A 19,633-nucleotide genomic window follows, 5' to 3' on the forward strand; every position below is an offset into this window, starting at 1 on the left:
CCTCAATATACATATGTACGGGATGATCTGTGTGGATGACACGCATACAAAAGATTTTCACTGTATCTCGGTACATGTGACAATAATAATAAACCAAACCAAACCAAACCAAATATGTTCACTATAAAATATATTCTTGTCAAGTTAGCTGCCTGAACAGACATTCAAGTATTCAGCAGAGTATGACACTGAACTGAAGTTATTAAGGATGTGTATACTGCATACGGTTGAGGATGATGCAAATTATCATACAGAGAATGAGGCAATGAAATGCAAAGATTGATCAGAATACTATGACAGCATCTCCAAAACCCACCACCAGGAAGGGCAAGTGCAGTAGATGTATGGGAACGCCACCATCGGTAGGTTCCCCTCCAGGTCACATATCGTCCCGATTTGGAAATATATTTCTCTTCCTTCATAAGATAAGATATCTTTATGAGTCACATGTACATCTAAGCACACAGTGAAATACATCTTTTTGCATAGTGTTCTGGGGGCAGCCGGCAAGTGTCGCCACGCTTCCGCCACTAACATAGCATGCCCACAACTTCCTAACCTGTATGTCTTTGGAATGTGGGAGGAAACCGGAGCACCCGGAGGAAACCCATGCAGACATGGGGAGAAGTACAAACTCCTTGCAGATAGTGGCTGGATTTGAACCCGGGTCACTGGCACTGTAGAACGTTATGCTAACTGCTACACTACCATGATCGCTGGGTTTAAATCCTGGAACTTTGCTCAACAGCTCTGTAGGAGAACCTTCACCAGAAAGACTGGTGGTTCACGAAGGCAGCTCACAGCAGAGTCTCAGGGATATTAAGGGCTGGGTAACAAATGCTGTCCTTGCCAGCAATTCCCAGATCCCTAGAATAGATTTCAAAAGAAATCACAATGCATCGCTGTGTATCACCGATCGATGGGCTGGGTCTAATGCGTTGGTGATGATGGTTACCACATCACGAAGGGCACTCTTCTTTGTCAATGGATCAAAATATTTTATTCACTGACAGGATACAGGCCATCGCCAGCAAACTTGGCAGGCATCGCCATCCAATGAAACCAGGTGGACTGCAAGAGTATTTCAAAGGGCTGCTGGAAGCCCCCCAGTCACGGAAATATAAGTGTCAGAGTAAGGACACAGGTGTCCTTCCCCGTAGGATGTTATACAACCATTAGGCAACTAAAAAAAATGAGCAACAAACAATCTGCTGGAGTAATTCAGCAGGTCGAGCAGCATCTATGGGGAAAATGAATTTCAGGTCAAAAGCCTACATCAGGACTATGCCCAATGCAGAGTATGCATCATCGTCCTTCATGATGTCTGTTACCCTTCAACCCCTCTCAGTCCACCAACAATCTCTGGCCCTGGTCTCACCACTCCCCCTCTCCTCTCTATACCGCCATCTTCCCTCTCCCCGCTCAATCCTGATGCTGGCTTTTGACCCAAAACATCGACAATTCCTTCCCCCCTCCCCTCTCCCGCAGATGCTGCTCAACCCGCTGAGTTCCTCCAGCAGATTATTTCTTGCTCCAGCTTCTGCAGTCTCTTGTGACTCTCTAAAAATAAATGAGATTAATGTAGGCTTAGTGTAAATGGGTATTTGATGGTTGGCATAGACTGAGTGGGCCGAAGGGCCTGTTTCTGTGCTGTGACCCTGTGACTCTCGATGACATTTGAGTTTGTGAAGTTCAACCCAACCTTCATGGTCACTGAAAGTAGTCTTATAATTCAATTTTATTTTTCACTGAATTCAAATGGAGGGATTTTGAATTCATTCTCCAGCACTCATGGTAAACGCGCAATAAATCCCAAACATACATAGCTTGCCTTCAAAATTCAACTGTTTTTTGCAACAGAACTGAATTTTAGAAGGTGAGTTCAGTATACTTACAGTGCTGTAAAGCACACTGCTGAGGATGAATTTCTAACACTGTTTAAAAATTAAAGTCATGGTTCAATGGGGAGGAATGGAAAAATTATTGGAGATAACTGGAAAATGCGGATTTGTGTCTGAAAGACTTTGCAGCATCAAAAGTGGTTAAGTGATAGTCCAGGGAATATGCCTAGTGTACTGAAGCCACTAAGAAAAGACAGGGCAGACAGAGCAGGGACAATTTTCAATCTTTAAATATTTTAAGATAATTGACAAAAGAATCAGAGGGGAGATGAGACTAAATTGTTTTACGCAGTGAGTTATTATAATCCAGAATGCACTCCCTGAATGAATGGTACAGGCAGACACAGGAGCAATCTTCAGAAGGGAATTAGATTTATGTCTGAATAAGAAACATTTAATAACGTTATGTGGAACAAAAGAGGGAATCGAATTATTTTTCCTTCTCTTCAGTGCCATGATGTGGGAATCACATTTAAGAATAAGAGGACAAGACGTAAGATAATGATAATGATAACTTTTAAGGGTATAAGTTAGTGGAACCCACAATTAGTGTCCCTGCTCCAATGAAGTAGTAAAACAAAGTGCCCGTTATAGAAAGGGCTCGATAAAAATACAGCTGTCTTTCTGTGAAGTAGTCATCAGATCAATAACTACCACAGCAAGGCATGTTACATTTAGATAGCACTGTTTGATTGGCAACTCATTGGTGAACTGTGGCTGCAGTGTGTGCCTTCCACAAAACGTGCCTCTGTTACTTAACCAGGCAAGTCCTACAGCCCCTCCCAGATCTGCAATCTCTACCCCCAAAGGGAGCAAGAGCATGACAACACCACCCCTTCCATCCTGACCTGCCATTCCTTCATTGTTGCAGGTTCTAAGTCCTGGATCTCCTCCACCAGTAACACTGTGGGAGTATCCCCACCAGACAGACCGCAGCTGTGCAAGGAGGCATCTCAAAGGCAATTAGAGATGTGCACTAAGTACAGAAGCCAACAGTTATGCCATATCCTGGCAATTAGAGCAAAATCTCCCAATGTGCTTCACAAGACCATTATCAGTAACAAACAGAATCTGGCTCTGTGTCAGATATGGAGACATTAGGCTGATGACTCAAACCTCAGTTAAGAGATGAAGAAAAATTTATACATGCCCTTTCACGTTAACTTCTGTTAAGGAATTGGCAGAATGGCGCAGTTCGTAGAGCTGCTGCCTCACAGCTCCAGTGATCTGGGTTCATTCCTGATCTCCGGTGCTATCAGTGTGGACCTCGCACGTTCTCCCTGTGACCGCATGAGTTTCCTCTGGGTGCTCCGGTTTCCTCCCGCATCCCAGTAAGTTAACTGGCTGCTGTAAGTTGCCCCTAGTATGCGAGTGAGGGGTAGAGTCTGGGGGGAGTTAAAACTTTATAAAAACTTTATTTATACCGCACAGTAACAGGCCTTTCCGGCCCAACGAAACCCCGCCGCCCAATTACACCCATGTTAACCTGCTAACTTGTACGTCTTCATGAGGAGAATAGGTTACTAGGAAATTACTGGGTTGCTCTGTGAGCAAGCATGAACTTGATGGGATGAAATGGCCTTCTTCTATGGAAATATATGGTAGCCATGTGCTGTCACTATTGTAATGTAGGAAATCCCAATTTGGACGAAGGCAGAATACAAGGTTAATGGCAGGACTCTTAGCAGTGTGGAGGAACAGAGGGATCTTGGGGTCCATGACCATAGATCCCTCAAGGTTGCCACGCAGGTCGATAGGGTTGTTAAGAAGGTGTATGGAGTGTTGGCCTTCACTAGATGGGGTATTGAGTTCAAGAGCCGCAAGGTGATGTTGCAGCTCTGTAGAACTCTGGTTATTGGTATTGGTATTGGTTTATTATTGTCACTTGTACCAGGGTACAGTGAAAAGCTTGTCTTACAACCTGATCGTACAGGTCAATTCATTACACAGTGCAGTTACATTGAGTTAATACAAAGTGCATTGATGTAGTACAGGCAAAAACAGTAACAGTACCGAGTAAAGTGTCACAGCTATAGAGAAAGTGCAGTGCAATAAGGTGCAAGGACACAACAAGGTAGATCGGGAGGTCAGAGTCCATCTCATTATATAAAGGATCCGTTCAATAGTCTTATCACAGTGGGGTAGAAGCTGTCCTTAAGTCTGGTGGTGCGTGCCCTCAGGCTCCTGTATCTTCTACCCGATGGAAGAGGAGAGAAGAGAGAATGTCCCGGGTGGGTGGGGTCTTTGATTATGCTGGCTGCTTCACCAAGTCAATGAGAGGTAAGAACAGAGTCCAAGGAGGGGAGGCTGGTGTCCGTGATGCGCTGGGCTGTGTCCACAACTCTCTGCAGTTTCTTGCGGTCCTGGCCAGAGCAGTTGCTGTACCAAGCTGTGATACATCCAGATAGGATGCTTTCTATAGTGTGTCGGTAAAAGTTGGTGAGAGTCAAAGGGGGCAAACCAAATTTCTTTAGCCTCCTGAGGAAGTAGAGGCGCTGGTGAGCTTTCTTGGCCATGGCATCTATGTGATTTGACCAGGACAGGCTGTTGGTGATGTTCACTCCCAGGAACTTGAAGCTATCAACCCTCTCGACCTCAGCACCATTGATGTAGACAAGTGCATGTGCACCGCCCCCTTTCCTGAAGTCAATGACCAGCTCTTTTGTTTTTTTGACATTGGCAGAAAGGTTGTTGTCATGATACCATTCCACTAAGCTCTCTATCTCCTTCCTGTACTCCGACTCATCGCTGTTTGAGATACGGCCTACAACGGTGGTATCATCTGCAAACTTGTAGATGGAGTTAGAGCAGAACCTGGCCACACAGTCATGAGTGTATAGGGAGTAGAGTAGAGGGCTGAGGACACAGCTTTGTGGGGCAACAGTGTTGAGAATAATCGTGCCGGAGGTATTGCTGCCTATCCTCACTGATTGTGGTCTGTTTGTTAGCAAGTCAAGGATCCAGTTACAGAGGGAGGTGTTGAGTCCTAGGTCTTGGAGTTTGAACACACTTGGAATATTGTGTTCATTTCTGGTCACCTCATTATAGGAAGGATGTGGAAGCTTTAGAGAGGGCGCAGAGGAGATTTACCAGGAGGTTGCCTGGATTGAAGAGCATGTCTTCAGAGGATATGTTGAGTGAGCTCGGGCTTTTCTCTTTGGAGAGGAGGAGGATGAGAGATGACTTGATAGAGGTGTACAAGATGATAAGAGGCATAGATCGAGTGGATAGTAAGAGACTTTTTCCTGGGGCGACAATGGCTAACACGAGGGGATATAATTTTAAGGTGATTGGAGGAAGATATGAGGGGGATGTCAGGGGTAAGTTTTTTACACAGAGAGTGGTGGGTGCGTGGAACACACTGCCTGCAGAGGTTGTGGGGGGCAGATACATTAGGGACATTTAAGGGACTCTTAGATAGATATATGAATGATGGAGAAATGGCGGAACGATGTGGGAGGGAAGGGTTAGGTAGATCTTAGAGCTTGATAAAATATCCATAAGACCATAAGACAAAGGAGCAGAAGTCGGCCGTTCGGCCCATTGAGTCTGCTCCGTCATTCTATCATGAGCTGATCCATTCTCCCATTTAGCCCCACTCCCCCACCTTCTCACCATAACCTTTGATGCCCTGACACAACGTTGTGGGCGGAAGGACCTGTACTGTGCCGTAATGTTCTATGTTCTATAAGTTCGCCAAAACAGCACTGTGCTAACAACCAGATAATTATTTTTAGTTTTACTGAGTGGAGGATAAATATTGGCCAGGATAACTCCAATACTCTTCTTCAAAATAGTATCACAAGATCTTTCTGTCTTCATGAGAGAGCCCACAAGGTCTCAGTTCAACATCTCATCTGAAAGGTGAAACTGTGAAGAATCAGTCTGGATTTTAAAACTTCTGGTAGGGTTTAACGTGTGCTTTAAGAGAAAAGTGAGAGTTAGGTGAGACGTTTACAGAGAGAACAACAGAGCTGAGATGATTAGCAGCTGAAGGCACACCCACTTGAAGATGGAAGTCCCAGGGATGTGCAAGAGGCCAGAATTGGAGAGGGGCAGATATTTCAAAAGATTGTGAGACTGAAAGAGGTTGAAGGGATAGGGTGCATTCTAAAAGCTAGAGTTAAAAATCAATACATTTCCTAATAAGTCAGAAAACATATGGACAACGGATAAATATGGCTTCGAGAGAATTACTATTTGGGCAGCAGAATGATTGATGAATGTAAGTTAACGGAGGGTGTCGAAAAGAGACCAGCCCAGGGCATGTTATAATAGCCTAGAGCTAACCAAGGTTTTGGTGAAGGTTTTAGCAGCATTAAATCTGAGGCGGCTAAAGAGTTAAATGTTAGAGAGTTCACTGAAAGTGCCTAAGCAAGTGGATAAGGTGGTAAAGAAGGCATACGGCATGCTTGCCTTCATTGGTAGGGGTGTTGAGTATCAGAGTAAGGATGTCATGCTGCATCTGTATAAAACTTTAGTCAGACTGCACTTGGAATATTAAATACAGTTCTGGTTGCCCCATTACAGGAAGGATGTGGAGACTGTGGAAAGGGTGCAGAAGAGGTTTACCAAGATGCTGCCTAGATTATTGGGTATGAGCTATAAGGAAAGGTTGGACAAGCTTGAGTTGTTCTCCCTGGAGCGTCAGAGGCTGAGGGGAGAACTGATAGAGGTTTTTTTTAAAATTATGAGAGGCATAGACAGGGTAAACAGTCAGAATCTTTACCTCAAGGTAGAAATGTCAAACACCAGAGGACATGCTTTTAAGGTTATGGGGGGGAAGTTTAAAGATGATTGAGGGGCAAGTTTTTTACGCAGAGAGTGGTGGGTGCCTGGAATGGGTTACCAGGGGCCGTCATGGAAGCAGGCAGTTTGATGGAGGTTAAAAGGCTTTTAGATAAACACGAGTATGAAGGGAATGGAGGGATATGGATGATACCCTGAGAAGGACATTTAGTTTAAATCGGCATCAAGATTGGCACAACATTGTGGGCTGAATGGACTGTCCAGTGCTGTACTGTTCTATGTACTTTGTTCTATGTAGGTGGATGTAGAAGGTCATACTGAATATTGGAGACATGTTCAGAAGCCTGAGGTGTTGTATCCATCTTAAGAATACCACATGTTATTTCCCTTTTAAAAACATGGTACATATTTGTGAACATGTACAGTAGACTTGAGGGCAATCACGAAACAGCAAGATTGGCTCCATTTTATAAAACAACAAACATATGCATTCAGTCACCAATACATGGTTAAACCACCGGAGTTTACACAGCTCTCTCACGTTGAAATATAATATCAAGTTTGCATCGGGCACCTGTCTGCACCTCCTCTTTCAAAATTATGCAAATTGCTTCAAGATGCTTTAAAAATTGGAAATACTGCAGTTAGTCACTGTACAATAGTATTCATTGTCAGTGCAGAAGATGGCACAGTTATCAATCAAGGCGTGACCACCATTAGTTTGAAGACTCTCAGAAAAAATTTTTGTGTGTTATTAATTCAGAAGCTGCTGCTTTTCATGTGGACAAGACCCAAACACCATATTCAGAAATGGATGATACAGCTTTATTCTCCCATGGGCTGTCTGTGAATGCAATCAAATCCATTTGTAGCTCACCAGTCAGTGTGACACAACCCTCTTTCCTGCTATTTTGTTATTTGATGGAACAGCACCAAACCATTAACAAATGTATAACTGGTTTAGTCTTGCCCGTGCTAATCCTTGCTGTAGATCGTTCCTCAATGCTGTGCTGTAGTCTGCAATAGGAGTGGAAAATACTGAGCAACAAATAATCCGCCGGAGGAACTCAGCAGGTCGAGGAAAGGGATTGTGGACGTGCATTGGGACTGGATGCAGGGTTTTGACCCAAAATGTTCCTCCCATAGATGCTGCTTTACCCACTGAGTCATTCCGGCAGATTGTTTGTTAAGATAAGATAAAATATCTTTATTAGTCACGTGTACATGCCAGGGTCAAGGACGGCTTCTATCCTGCTGTTACCAGACTCTTGAACAGACCTCTTATACGATAAAGATAAGGTTTCTTTATTAATCACATGTACATTGAAACACAATGAAATGAATCTTTTGTGTAGAGTGTTCTGGGGGCAGCCCGCGAGTGTCGCCACGCTTCCGGCGCCAACATAGCATGCCCTCAACTTCCTAACCTGTACGTCTTTGGAATGTGGGAGGAAACCAGAGCACCCGGAGGAAACCCACGCAGACACAGGGAGAACCAATTGATAACGGTGCAGGAGGTATTATAATGGATGATAGTGAGATGGCAAGGGAATTGAATGAATATTTTGCATCGGTCTTCACCGTGGAGGACATAAGCAATGTGCCCATTAGTCAGGAGTCTCACGAATTGGAGCTGAGTTCAATTGAGATTAATAGGGAGAAGGTGCTTGGAAAACTAAAGGGGCTTAAGGCTGATAAGTCTCCCGGACCGGATGAGGTGCATCCCCGGGTTCTGAAGGAGGTGGCTGTGGAGATAGCGGAGGCGTTGGCGATTATTTTTCAGGAATCGATAGATTCTGGCATGGTTCCGGAGGACTGGAGGGTAGCGAATGTAGTTCCGTTGTATAAGAAAGGTGGGAGGCAGCACAAAGGCAATTACAGACCTACTAGTCTGACGTCAGTGGTGGGAAAATTATTGGAGTCTATCCTCAAGGAGGAGGTTACCGAATACCTAGAGGCGCAAGGCAAGATAGGACCTAGTCAACATGGTTTTGTGAAGGGGAGGTCCTGTCTGACCAACCTATTGGAGTTTTTTGAAGAAATCACAGGTAGGGTGGATAAGGGAGAGGCGGTAGATGTTGTGTATTTAGACTTTCAAAAGGCCTTCGATAAGGTGCCTCAAAAGAGACTGATTAATAAGATGAGAGGTCATGGAATTATGGGCAGGGTAGCAAAATGGGTGGAGAATTGGCTGGTTGGCAGGAAGCAAAGGGTGGAAATAAAAGGATCTCGTTCTGGTTGGTTACCGGTTACTAGTGGTGTGCCGCAAGGGTCGGTGTTGGGGCCTCTCCTTTTTACCTTGTACATCAATGATTTGGATGATGGAATAAATGGTTGTGTGGCTAAGTTTGCGGATGACACCAAGATAAGTGGAGGAGTAGGGAGCATAGAGGAAATAGAAAGAATGCAGAGGGACCTAGACAGTTTAGGAGAATGGGCAAGGAAATGGCAGATGAGATTCAATGTTGAGAAATGTGCAGTTGTACACTTTGGAAGTAGAAATAAGCGGGTAGATTATTATCTAGAAGGAGAGAAGATTGATAGTGCGGTAGTACAAAGGGACTTGGGGGTACTCATACAAGATACCTTAAAAGTTAACCACCAGGTTGGATCGGTGGTTAAGAAAGCGAATGCTATGTTGGCATTCATCTCGAGAGGTATAGTGTATAAAAGTAAGGAAGTGTTGATGAGGCTCTACGGGGCGCTAGTGAGGCCTCATTTGGAATACTGTGCGCAGTTTTGGGCCCCGCATCTTAGGAAGGATGTGCTGACGTTGGAGAGGGTTCAGAGGAGATTTACGAGAATGATTCCAGGAATGAAAGGGCTTAAGTATGATGAGCGTTTGTCGGCTCTTGGACTGTACTCGCTGGAGTACAGAAGGATGAGAGGGGACCTCGTAGCGACATTTAAAATGTTGACAGGTAAGGATAGAGTAGATGTGGCTAGGCTGTTTCCCTTGGTGGGCGTGTCCAGGACCAGAGGGCACAATCTTAGAATTAGAGGGTACAGTTTCAAGACAGAGATGAGGAGAAGTTTCTTTACCCAGAGGGTGGTGAAATTGTGGAACTCCTTGCCACGCACAGCAGTGGAGGCCAGATCAGTGGGGGTATTCAAGGAGGAGATAGACAGATATCTAAATAGTCAGGGTATCAAGGGATATGGGGATAAGGCTGGCAAATGGGATTAGAATAGTTTTTTTTTCTCTCTCTTTTTTTCCCACCCCATTTCTTTTTCCCTTTTCCTTGGAGCAGACTCAATGGGCCGAATGGCCTGCTTCTGCTCCCTTATCTTGTGATCTTGTGATCTTGTGAACGTACAAGCTCCTTACGGACAGTGGCCGGAATTGAACCCGGGTCGCTGGCGCTGTAAAGCGTCACGCTAACCATGCCTGCCCATACTGTCAGTGCAATAGTCAGCATGGACATGGTGGGCCAAAGGGACTGTTCCTGTGCTGTACAACTCCATGCCTTCTGCCATTGCTTTCTCAAGACATGTAAAGGGAGAGCTCCATTCCATTTTAATGGGGCTGTACCTGAGTGTCACTGGCTGCTGGGACGTACTGTCCATCCCAGTGTGGTCCCCACTGCAATCTCCCACGGGAAACCCAGCTGCCTGTATACCATCCCGGTCCAGCACGGAGGCCATGTCAATGTAGGGAGCCTGCTACACTCACACAACCAATGGAGCACCACCCCACCCTCTTCCTGGCTTACTAATCATCAGATATAGTCCCTTTGTTCTACTCACCCCTCCCCTCCCTCTCTGCGACCGAAAACTAACATTTTCCCTCTTTCCCCATTCTGATGAAGGGCCCCAGACCTGAAACGTTAACTGCTTCTCTGTCCACAGGCATGGACTGATCTGCTGTTGTAACAGCATTTTCAGTTTTTATTTCAGATTTCCAGCATCTGCCTCCTTTTAATTTTCACCAGCTGTCTAAGCTGCCTTTGATATTTACAAATAGACAGAAACGCAAGAGACCAGTGAAAAAATATAAAATAATATTTTTAAAAATTAAAGACATTTTATGTTTAACGTACTGAAAAAATACATTCACACACTTGAAAGCAATTAAAAACATTGAAACCAACAAATAAATTACAATAAAACCTTTCACTTTACCTTTCTCCCAGAAGCTGGTTCCTCCCGGTTCTGCCAATTACAATTTTATTTTACTTTCAAGATTCAATTTAATTTAGCTGAAGAGACTTAATTACTACAAACCACAAGAGGTAGAGGGTATATTGATTATCAGCACAACAAGTTTATAAGTAGGCTGGATCCAGTACTAGGATGCAAACGGGTCTGTCATAGACTGGTCCTTGGAACCCCAGAGACACACACTCAGGGTGAGTTCAGTGCCGTCTCTCGACCACTGTTGACTGCTCGTTCTCTTCCTCCTCATGCACTTTCTCTCTCGGATCCTTTATTTTTATACCCTTTCTAACCTAACAGGGTAACTGATAATCTCCTGAGCTATCTCATTTTCATGGTCAATAATTCAGCCCTATTTCCTTCTCGGGAATACGAGACTCTATGTTCTTAGCTTTTTCTCTTCATGTCTCTAGTCCTGTACTCGGGTACTAAAATGCAGCTTGCAATGTGTCTGCCGATGCATCCTTTTCCATCTCTTTAGATATTCTGCCGCTAAATTCACCTCGCTTAAAAATCTCCCACCATTAGCACATTCAAAGTTGAGCTGATTAATGTCCTGCTTGGAGAACTAAGCCTCACCTGCCCCTGTCTCCCAGCTCCATCCCTCCCTCTCTCCCACCTGGTTCCATCTGTCCAACATTGCCCTCCCCCCCTGCCGCCCTTATCTGGTTCTCCCCCCCTGCCGCCCTTATCACCTGCCAGCCCCTGTCTCTACCCTTCCCCCTCCCCCAACTGCCTCCATCTGCCTCTTGTCCTTCACCCCTCCTCAGTTCTCCTATCACCTGCCAGCCCCTGTCTCACCCCTTCTCTCCCCTTTATACCGGCCATCTTCCCTCTCCACTCTCAGTCCTGATGCAGGGGTCTCGACCTGAAACGTCGACAGTTCCTCTCCCCCCATAGATGCTGCTCGACCTGCTGAGTTCCTCCAGCATTTTGTTCGTTGCTCCAGATTCCAGCATCTGCAGCCAATTGTGTCTCTCACTCATTCAACCATTACAGACTTAATTGATATTTTTGCCCCAGTTACCCACTTCATGTTTAACCCACTTCCAACACACCCCATATCTGGTGTTCTGTCCCTTACAGTCAGCTAGCCAGAAGCATCCTGCTTCAACATATTCCCTGAGGTCCAAATTGTTCTTAACTTAATTGACCCATCATGCTGTTCTTCTTGGCCTTTCTCCACACTGGTGTTAAATTACTACCCATCATCATTATTCTATCACACTGAAGACAACGATAGTTCTGCACATATTTTCATACAGCACAAAATAATATTATTTGGTCCATCAAACCTCTGCCTGCTTTCAGAGTACTTGCATCTGTCCCATTTCCCCCACTTATTTCCTTGTGACCTGTTCTGTCTGCAATGCCCATCAACTCACTTTAATGCTACTACCTTCTCATTAACCTCGAACTAAGTGCCAGACTATTCACGGTTCAATCATATTGTTGGATCTGCAATCGTATTATTAAGCCAGATAAAAATTTCTTCCCCTTTGGCCATTGGTAAACCAGATGAGCTTTTACAATAATTGAATAGTTTTCTGGTTGTTATTACTAATGCCTTGTTTTTAAGTTTAATTCCAGAATTTAAATTCCACGGTTACCATGGTGGGATTTGATCTCATCTCTGGACTATGAATCTGGCAATTTACCCACAGCACCATGGCTGTGTCCTATTCCCATCTGAAATGTGATATCACTTGAAGAAATCCATTGTGAGTTCTCTAGGTGGAGGCAGAGGTACCACATTGAAATTTGTCATGGAGTTTTGCAATTTTGTTGCTGCAAGCGTAAAGAGGCTGGGTCTGTTTTCTTTGGATCGGAGGAGGGGACATGACCGAGGTATGTAACATTATGAGGGGTATAGATAAGGTAGACTGCAGGAAACTATTCCCGTATCAGAGAGAGATAAAACTAGATGACATAGATTAAAGGTATGGGCTAAGAGATTTGGAGGGGAGACACTAGAGACTGCAGGTGCTGGAATTTGGAGAAACACAAAAAGTACTGGAGGAACTCAGCAGGTCAGGCAGCATCTATGGAGGGAAATGGACTGTCGACATTTCGGGCCGAGACCCTTCTCTGGACTGGAAAGAACGGTGGAGATAACCGGTATAAAAAGGTGGAGGGAAGAGGTGGAGCAAGAGCTAGTGGGTGATAGGTGGATCCAGGTGAGGGGGATGATAGGCAGTCCCATCAACTTTCCCCTTGGTTCTACCACTCACCTACACTCCGGGGGCAAACTTGGATTGTTTCCTCTGGAGTGTTGGAGGCTGAGGAGAGACCTAAGATATCTTCATTGGTCATATGTACATCGAAACACACAGTGAAATGCATCTTTTTGCGTAGAGTGTTCTGGGGGTAGCCCACAAGTGTCGCCACGCTTCCGGCGCCAACATAGCATGCCCACAACTTCCTAACCCGTACGTCTTTGGAATGTGGGAGGAAACCGGAGCACCCGGAGGAAACCCACACAGTCAGGGGGAGAACGTACAAACTCCATACAGACAGCGGCCGGAATTGAACCCGGGTCGCTGGTGCTGTAATAGCGTCACGCTAACCGCTACACTACATAGATGGAGTAGACAGTCAGAGTGTTTTTCCCAGTGTAGGAATGTGAAATACTAGAGGACATAGCTTTAAGCTGAAAGTGGTAAAGATTGAAGAAGATGTATAGGGTAAGTTTTTTACACAGAGAGTGATAGGTGTCTGGAATGTGCAGAGAGGGGTGGTGATGGAGGCAGACACAAAAGTGGTGTTAAGAAGCATTTAGAAAGGCACATGAATATGGAGGGTGATGGATCATGTGCGGGCAGATGGGATGAGTTTAATTTGGCATCGTGGTCGGCACAGACACCACGGGCCAAAGAGTCTGTTCCTGTGCTATACTGTTCTATGTTCTATGCCGTATGTTCTAACTCCACAGAAACAGCAGCAGCAGTCATGATTGCATTGCTGGATCTGTGAAATCGAAGGTATTAAAAGTGATGGAAGAAGGAAAGTGTTTGGAATCAAGTTGCATCTCCCAGAGTTCAGGACAGCCCAGAGCAGGTCACAGCCAATGTGCACAATCTTGGTCACCATATTACCACACGTGTGTGATAGCAGACAGAGGGCAGAGAGAAGCTTCATGAAATGTTGCCAGGACTGGAAATGTTCACCAGGAGAACAGGCTGGCTCAGATGTTATGCTTTTCTTTTCAAAGGAAGCTATGGTTGTGTTTAAACTTAAGAGGAACCTATACAGGATGAACAGTATAGATCTATTTCCTTTAGCAGAGCACCCAATCACTAGACGATATAGGTTTATAGTGATCAGTAGAAGGATTAAGACTGAGATGAGAAGATTTATTTTCCAGTCAGAGAGAAATGGACAGGAATGAGAAGTGGAAAGTGGGATTTAACTTTGAACAGGTTCATGGAGAGGAAAGGTTTAGAGAGATATGGACCAAAATCAGGTGTATGGGACTAGGTCAGGAAGGCATCTTGGTCAGCATGGACAAGTTGGGCTGAAGGGCCTGTTTCCATGCTGTACAACTCTATGATTCTATGACCGTAAAGCATTTCAATCATTTTAGTTGTTTTTCTTTTTATCGTGTATAGTCTGGCCAACTGGTTATGTACAACAGCCTTGCTATAGCAACACCTTAATAACAACACCTTATAGCAACAGCTTAATCTGATTTTAACTGTCTCTTAACTGCCCCATTGGTCTCACCCTATCAGAGAAGTTCCCTTCGTTCCTCCCATCCCCCTTCCCCATCTTGTCTACTACCTAAAACTAACCTGTTTCTCTCTTTCCCAGTTCCGATGAAGGGTCCCGGGCCTGAAACGTTAACTGTTTCTCTTTCCGCAGATGCTGCCTGACCTGTTGAGTGTTTCTAGCATTTTCTGTTTTTATTTCAGACTTCCGGCATCTGCAGGCTTTTTGATGATCAGCACTGTCAGTTGACTGAAAAGATCTGGATGGAGCAAACAGCCTTCTCCTTTACTGATATTCCCTACAATCCCATTAAACATATATACTGATGAAACATACAAAAAGATAATTTGTGCATTACGAGATTCTCAGTCGTCAGCATCCTGGTCTCTGAGCATGAATAACAAGGTACAAAGTAATGGCTTTTAATCTTATACATGGGTAGATTCAGTGACTGACTTTGAAGGCTACAAACTGGGGTGAAGGTGAGGGATGGAGATAAAAAGCAAGAGGTTTAATCTTAAAGTAGAAATTACATCATGGTAGTGCTTAGCAAAGCCTATTTCTCGTGGCTAATTAATGTTGAAAAATATAAAAGGATTTTTCTCTCCTTAAATTAATACTCTTTAAATGTGTATTGATACGTATTGTGGCTGTCGGAACTTTGACCGACAAATCTAATCTCAGCAATTTTGTTAAACATCTGCTACAATTGTAATGATCCTCCAATGCATATCTAATAAACCCAGTGCAAAATGAGGCATATTAGAGATATAATATGTTAATGGAAATGAAATAATGAGGTATTTTTGAATGGAAATATGAACAGATGTGAAAGGCATTTTGATCCACTTTGTCAGCTCAATAATATCCCCGACTAAATAGGCATCACTCTCTCTCCTCTGGGTCAATGTGTTATTGGTTTGAATCCTACTCCAGATACTTAAGCATAAAAGCTAGGCTGATACCTCGGTGCAATGCTGAGGGAGTGCAGCTGTCTCAGCGGTGTGTCCTCCCAAGGAAACGTCAAACTGGATATAACAGTTTAGGAGAGAAAGATGTCCTAGCCATTATTCATCTCACAACATGCAACACCAAAGTAGACTTTTCTTGGAAATTCAATTGTATAACACTGTTTTATTTAGCATTATGCAAATTAAAGATCTTTTCTTTCTGGAATGAAACTCAATAATGACCATTTATGGATCAATTCAACTGGGCACTTCCTGTATACTGTCATTTGCATACTGTCATTCCCCTCAAACCCGTCCCACCATTCAGTATGTTCATGGATGATCTGCCCTAGGGCTCAACTCCTCTTTTGTCCCATTTTCCCGTTACCGTCAATTCCCCAACCTTTCAAAATGTTACCTACTCCCTCTTTAAATACCCCCAATAATCTAACCTCCACGATCCAACAGGGTGGAGAATTCCAGAGATTCACCATACTCTGTGAGAAGTTCATACTCACCTCAGTTTTAAATGACTATCCTTTTGTCTTGAAACTATGTCCCCTTGTTCAAGCCTCTCCCACTTGTGGAGCCATCTCAACATCTACTCTCTCATGCCCCTATAGGATGTTATACATTTCAATACAATCACCACTCATTTTCTAAAGAATACAAGTACAGTTACTTTGGCTGTTGTTGATAGAACAAGGCCATCATCTCAGGAATTAGCTTCATGAATCTCAACTGGAATATCTCCAATGTTAATATATCTTTTTTTTTTCAGATTAGGAAACCAAAACTGTTGGGTTGGCACCAAAAACTAGTGACTAAAATATGAAGGTAACTAGTAAATCCAGTGAGGGATTCAGAAGAAGCTTTTTTTTATTCAGTGAATGAACACCAAAAGCACTTAAGATATTCTCACCAATCACTCTACCATTCAGAGTAATTGATGTGAATACCGTAGATGCTTTCAGAGTTAGCTGGATAAACACAAGAGAGAAAAGAATAATGTTGATGAAAAGTTGTGGTTCAAGGTCCATGTGAATCAAATGGATTTAGTAGGCAAAATGGCTACTTCAATGCCATAAATACATGTAATATTTATAAGATAAACATACTTTACCTGTACTTGGGAGATGAAATTTAATGCAGGAAAATGTGAAGTGCTACTTTTCAGTCAGAGCAACGAGGAGAGGCAAAATAAATTGGGGGTCATTTCTAAAAGGGATGGCAAAGTAAGAGAGATGTGTAGGTATAGGTGTGTAAGTCATTGAAAGTTGCCAAGCAAGTTGAGAAAGCATTTTTAAAAAAGAGTGTATGAGATGCTTAGCTTCATAAACTGATGCACAAAGATCATGAAAGCCAAGGTGAACTTTCACAAAACACCGTTTTAGCCACAACTGGAGTTTCGTGTCCATTTCCAAATACCACTTTTTAGGATTGGCATGAAGACTTTAGAAGGGATGCTGATAACATTTTCCAGAATGATTTGAAGAGAGTCGTCAGTTACATTAACATGCTGGAGAAGCTGGGGTTCTCTTTTACCAGGGAAGGTTGACCAAAGATCTGGACTGAGTTGGCAGAGAGAAGCTGTTCCCATTGTGGACAGTCAAGAACCAGGGGATATAGAATGAAAATGATTGGCTAAAGAACCGAATGTGTTGAGAAGAACCTTTCTTTACATGGGGAGTGGTTAAGGTCTGGAACGCACTGCCAGAGGGAGTGGAGTCATAGAGTAACGCGGCACGGAAACAGGCCCTTCGACCCAACTCATCCATGCCAACCAAGATGCCCATCTAAGCTAGTCCCACTTGCCTGCATTTGACCCATATCCCTCTAACCCTTTCCTATCCATGTACCTCTCCAAGTGCCTTTTAAATGTTGTTATTGTACCTGTCTCAACCACTTCCTCTGGCAGCCCATTCCATATACTGACCATCCTCTGGGTGAAGAAGTTGCCCTTCAGGTTCATATTAAATCTCTCCCCTCTCACCTTAAACCTATCTCCTCTCGTTTTTGATTCCCTTTCCCTGGGAAAAAGAATGTGTGTGCATTCACCCTATCTCTGCCCCTCATGAATTTATACACCTCCCTAAGGTGGAGGAATAACAGAGGCAGATGTAATTTCATATGGGATCTGGAGAAGTAATTGAAAGGAAAATATTTGAAGAGCTTTGGGGAGAGGCCAGTGAAGTGAGACTTGCTGGATTGTCCCCACATGGGTCATTCTGGACCTGATGGGCCAAATGGTCTCTTGTACTGTAACGTCTCCATGATTCCTTCATTCTGAAGTATAATGGGTGCTGATATCCGAAATTAGAAACAAAAGTTGCTGGAAATGCTCTGCTGGTCGGGCAGAATCGGTGAAAAGAGGAACAAGGTCAATATTTCAGGCTGATGATCTTTCATCAGAACCCAGTTTGGTTGTTGCGCTTCATTGGGCAAAATCAAGCCAGCTGGCATCCAATCACGGCTCAGCTCCTCATAGATTTCCACACCTACCCGGGGAAGACCAGAAACCGGAGACGAATGGAACTCATTCATTTATATCTCCACTCAGCTCTTGGGTCCAATGGTAGACCTGCTGGGGGAGGACTGGCTGGCTGAGGAGAGGGACATTAATTTTATTTCAAATATACATACTTCATTCATATAAATTTCAAGTGTATACCCTAAAATACACAAATCTGCATTTTATCACATATCAGATTATTCTAATTAATATTAGCACGTCTTCAGTTTCATTAAGTTCACGGAGTTACCACAAAGCTTCCAGTTGGTAATTGGTTTACTGAGATACTGTATATATTGTCACACATACTGTATCTCAGTACATGTGGCAATAATAAACCAATTGTTTATTATTGTCACATGTACTGAGATACAGTGAAAAGCTTTTGCTTGCACGCTATCCACACAGATCATGCCAAACATCAATACATTGAGGAAGTACAAAAGGAAAATAATAACAGAATGCACAATATAGTGTTGCAGTTACAGAGACAGTGCAGAGCAGGTCGACAAATAAAGTGCAAGGGCCACGGTGAGGTAGATTGAGAGATCAAGAATTCATCTTTATTGTATAAGATGTCTGCTCATAAGTCTTACAACAGCGGGATAGAAGCTGTCCTTGAGCCTGGTGGTATGTGTTCTCAACTTATTTTACCATTGGGCAGCACAATGGCGCACTGGGTAGAGTCACCGCCTCATAGCGCCAGAGACCTGGGTTCAACCCTGACCTTGGGTGCTGTCTACGTGGAGTTTGCACATTCTCCTGTGACTGCGTGGGTTTCCTTCAGGTGTTCCGATTTCCTCCCACACCCTAAATACATGCGGGTCGGTGGGTTAATTGGCCAGTGTAAATTACCCCTCGTGTTTAGGTGAGTGGCAGAATCTGGGTGGGGGGGGGAGTTGATGGGATTGTGGGGTGAAGAAAATGATTGGTGTGGCCTTGATGGGCCAAAGGGACTGTACCCATGCTGGATCTCTCAGATTCAGATTATTTTATTGTAACATACACCAGCATGCAATGAAGTTCGTTGTTCGTATGAAGCTCACAGTGTGTAAACAATATGTATATTAATAATAAACACTGCAATAAATACAGCGATGGTGTATTAACCCTAACCCTAACTCTAACATCCCACAGCACTGGGCTGTGTCCACAACTCCCTGCGGTTTCTTGCGGTCCCTAGCAGAGCAGTTGCCATACCAAGTTGTGATATGGTGCATCAATAAAAGTTGGTGAGTATCAAAGGGCAGCAAATGGCCCAACTACAATGCAGTCCCTCCCATTGACTTCCAACTGGATGCCAGCGTAGAACTCGGATACACAAATGAAAACATCAGGAGCAGAAGTTGGACACTCAGCCCCTCAATAAATCCATGGCTAATCTGACTCTAACCTCAATTCTGCATTCCTGTTATCTCCAGTAACCTTACACCCCTTGCTTATCAAGAATCGATCAATCTTGACCTTAAAAATATTCAAACCCTCTGCTTCCAGTGTTCCTTGAGGAAAGAGATGGAGACATGTGTGGTGTATTGTTGCCAAGTTGATGCAGCACCCAATAAAATACACCAGATGATGCCTGTGCCCAACAACTAAATTTCTTTATTAATCACGATTCGTTCCAAACAACTCATAGATTCACTATTGAGACACAAGAG

The 19,633-nt window shown here is 43.8% G+C and overlaps 1 protein-coding gene across 3 annotated transcripts in view; it reads left to right on the forward strand.

Moving 5' to 3' along the window:
• The window catches only part of LOC127569802 (neural cell adhesion molecule 2-like), a 1,233,142-nt gene that overhangs the window by 831,080 nt on the left and 382,429 nt on the right, over window positions 1–19,633 (forward strand). The gene's annotated exons all lie outside the window — the stretch shown is intronic.

Source organism: Pristis pectinata, chromosome 4 (genome assembly GCF_009764475.1).
Source record: "Pristis pectinata isolate sPriPec2 chromosome 4, sPriPec2.1.pri, whole genome shotgun sequence".
Taxonomy (NCBI): Eukaryota; Metazoa; Chordata; class Chondrichthyes; order Rhinopristiformes; family Pristidae; genus Pristis; species Pristis pectinata.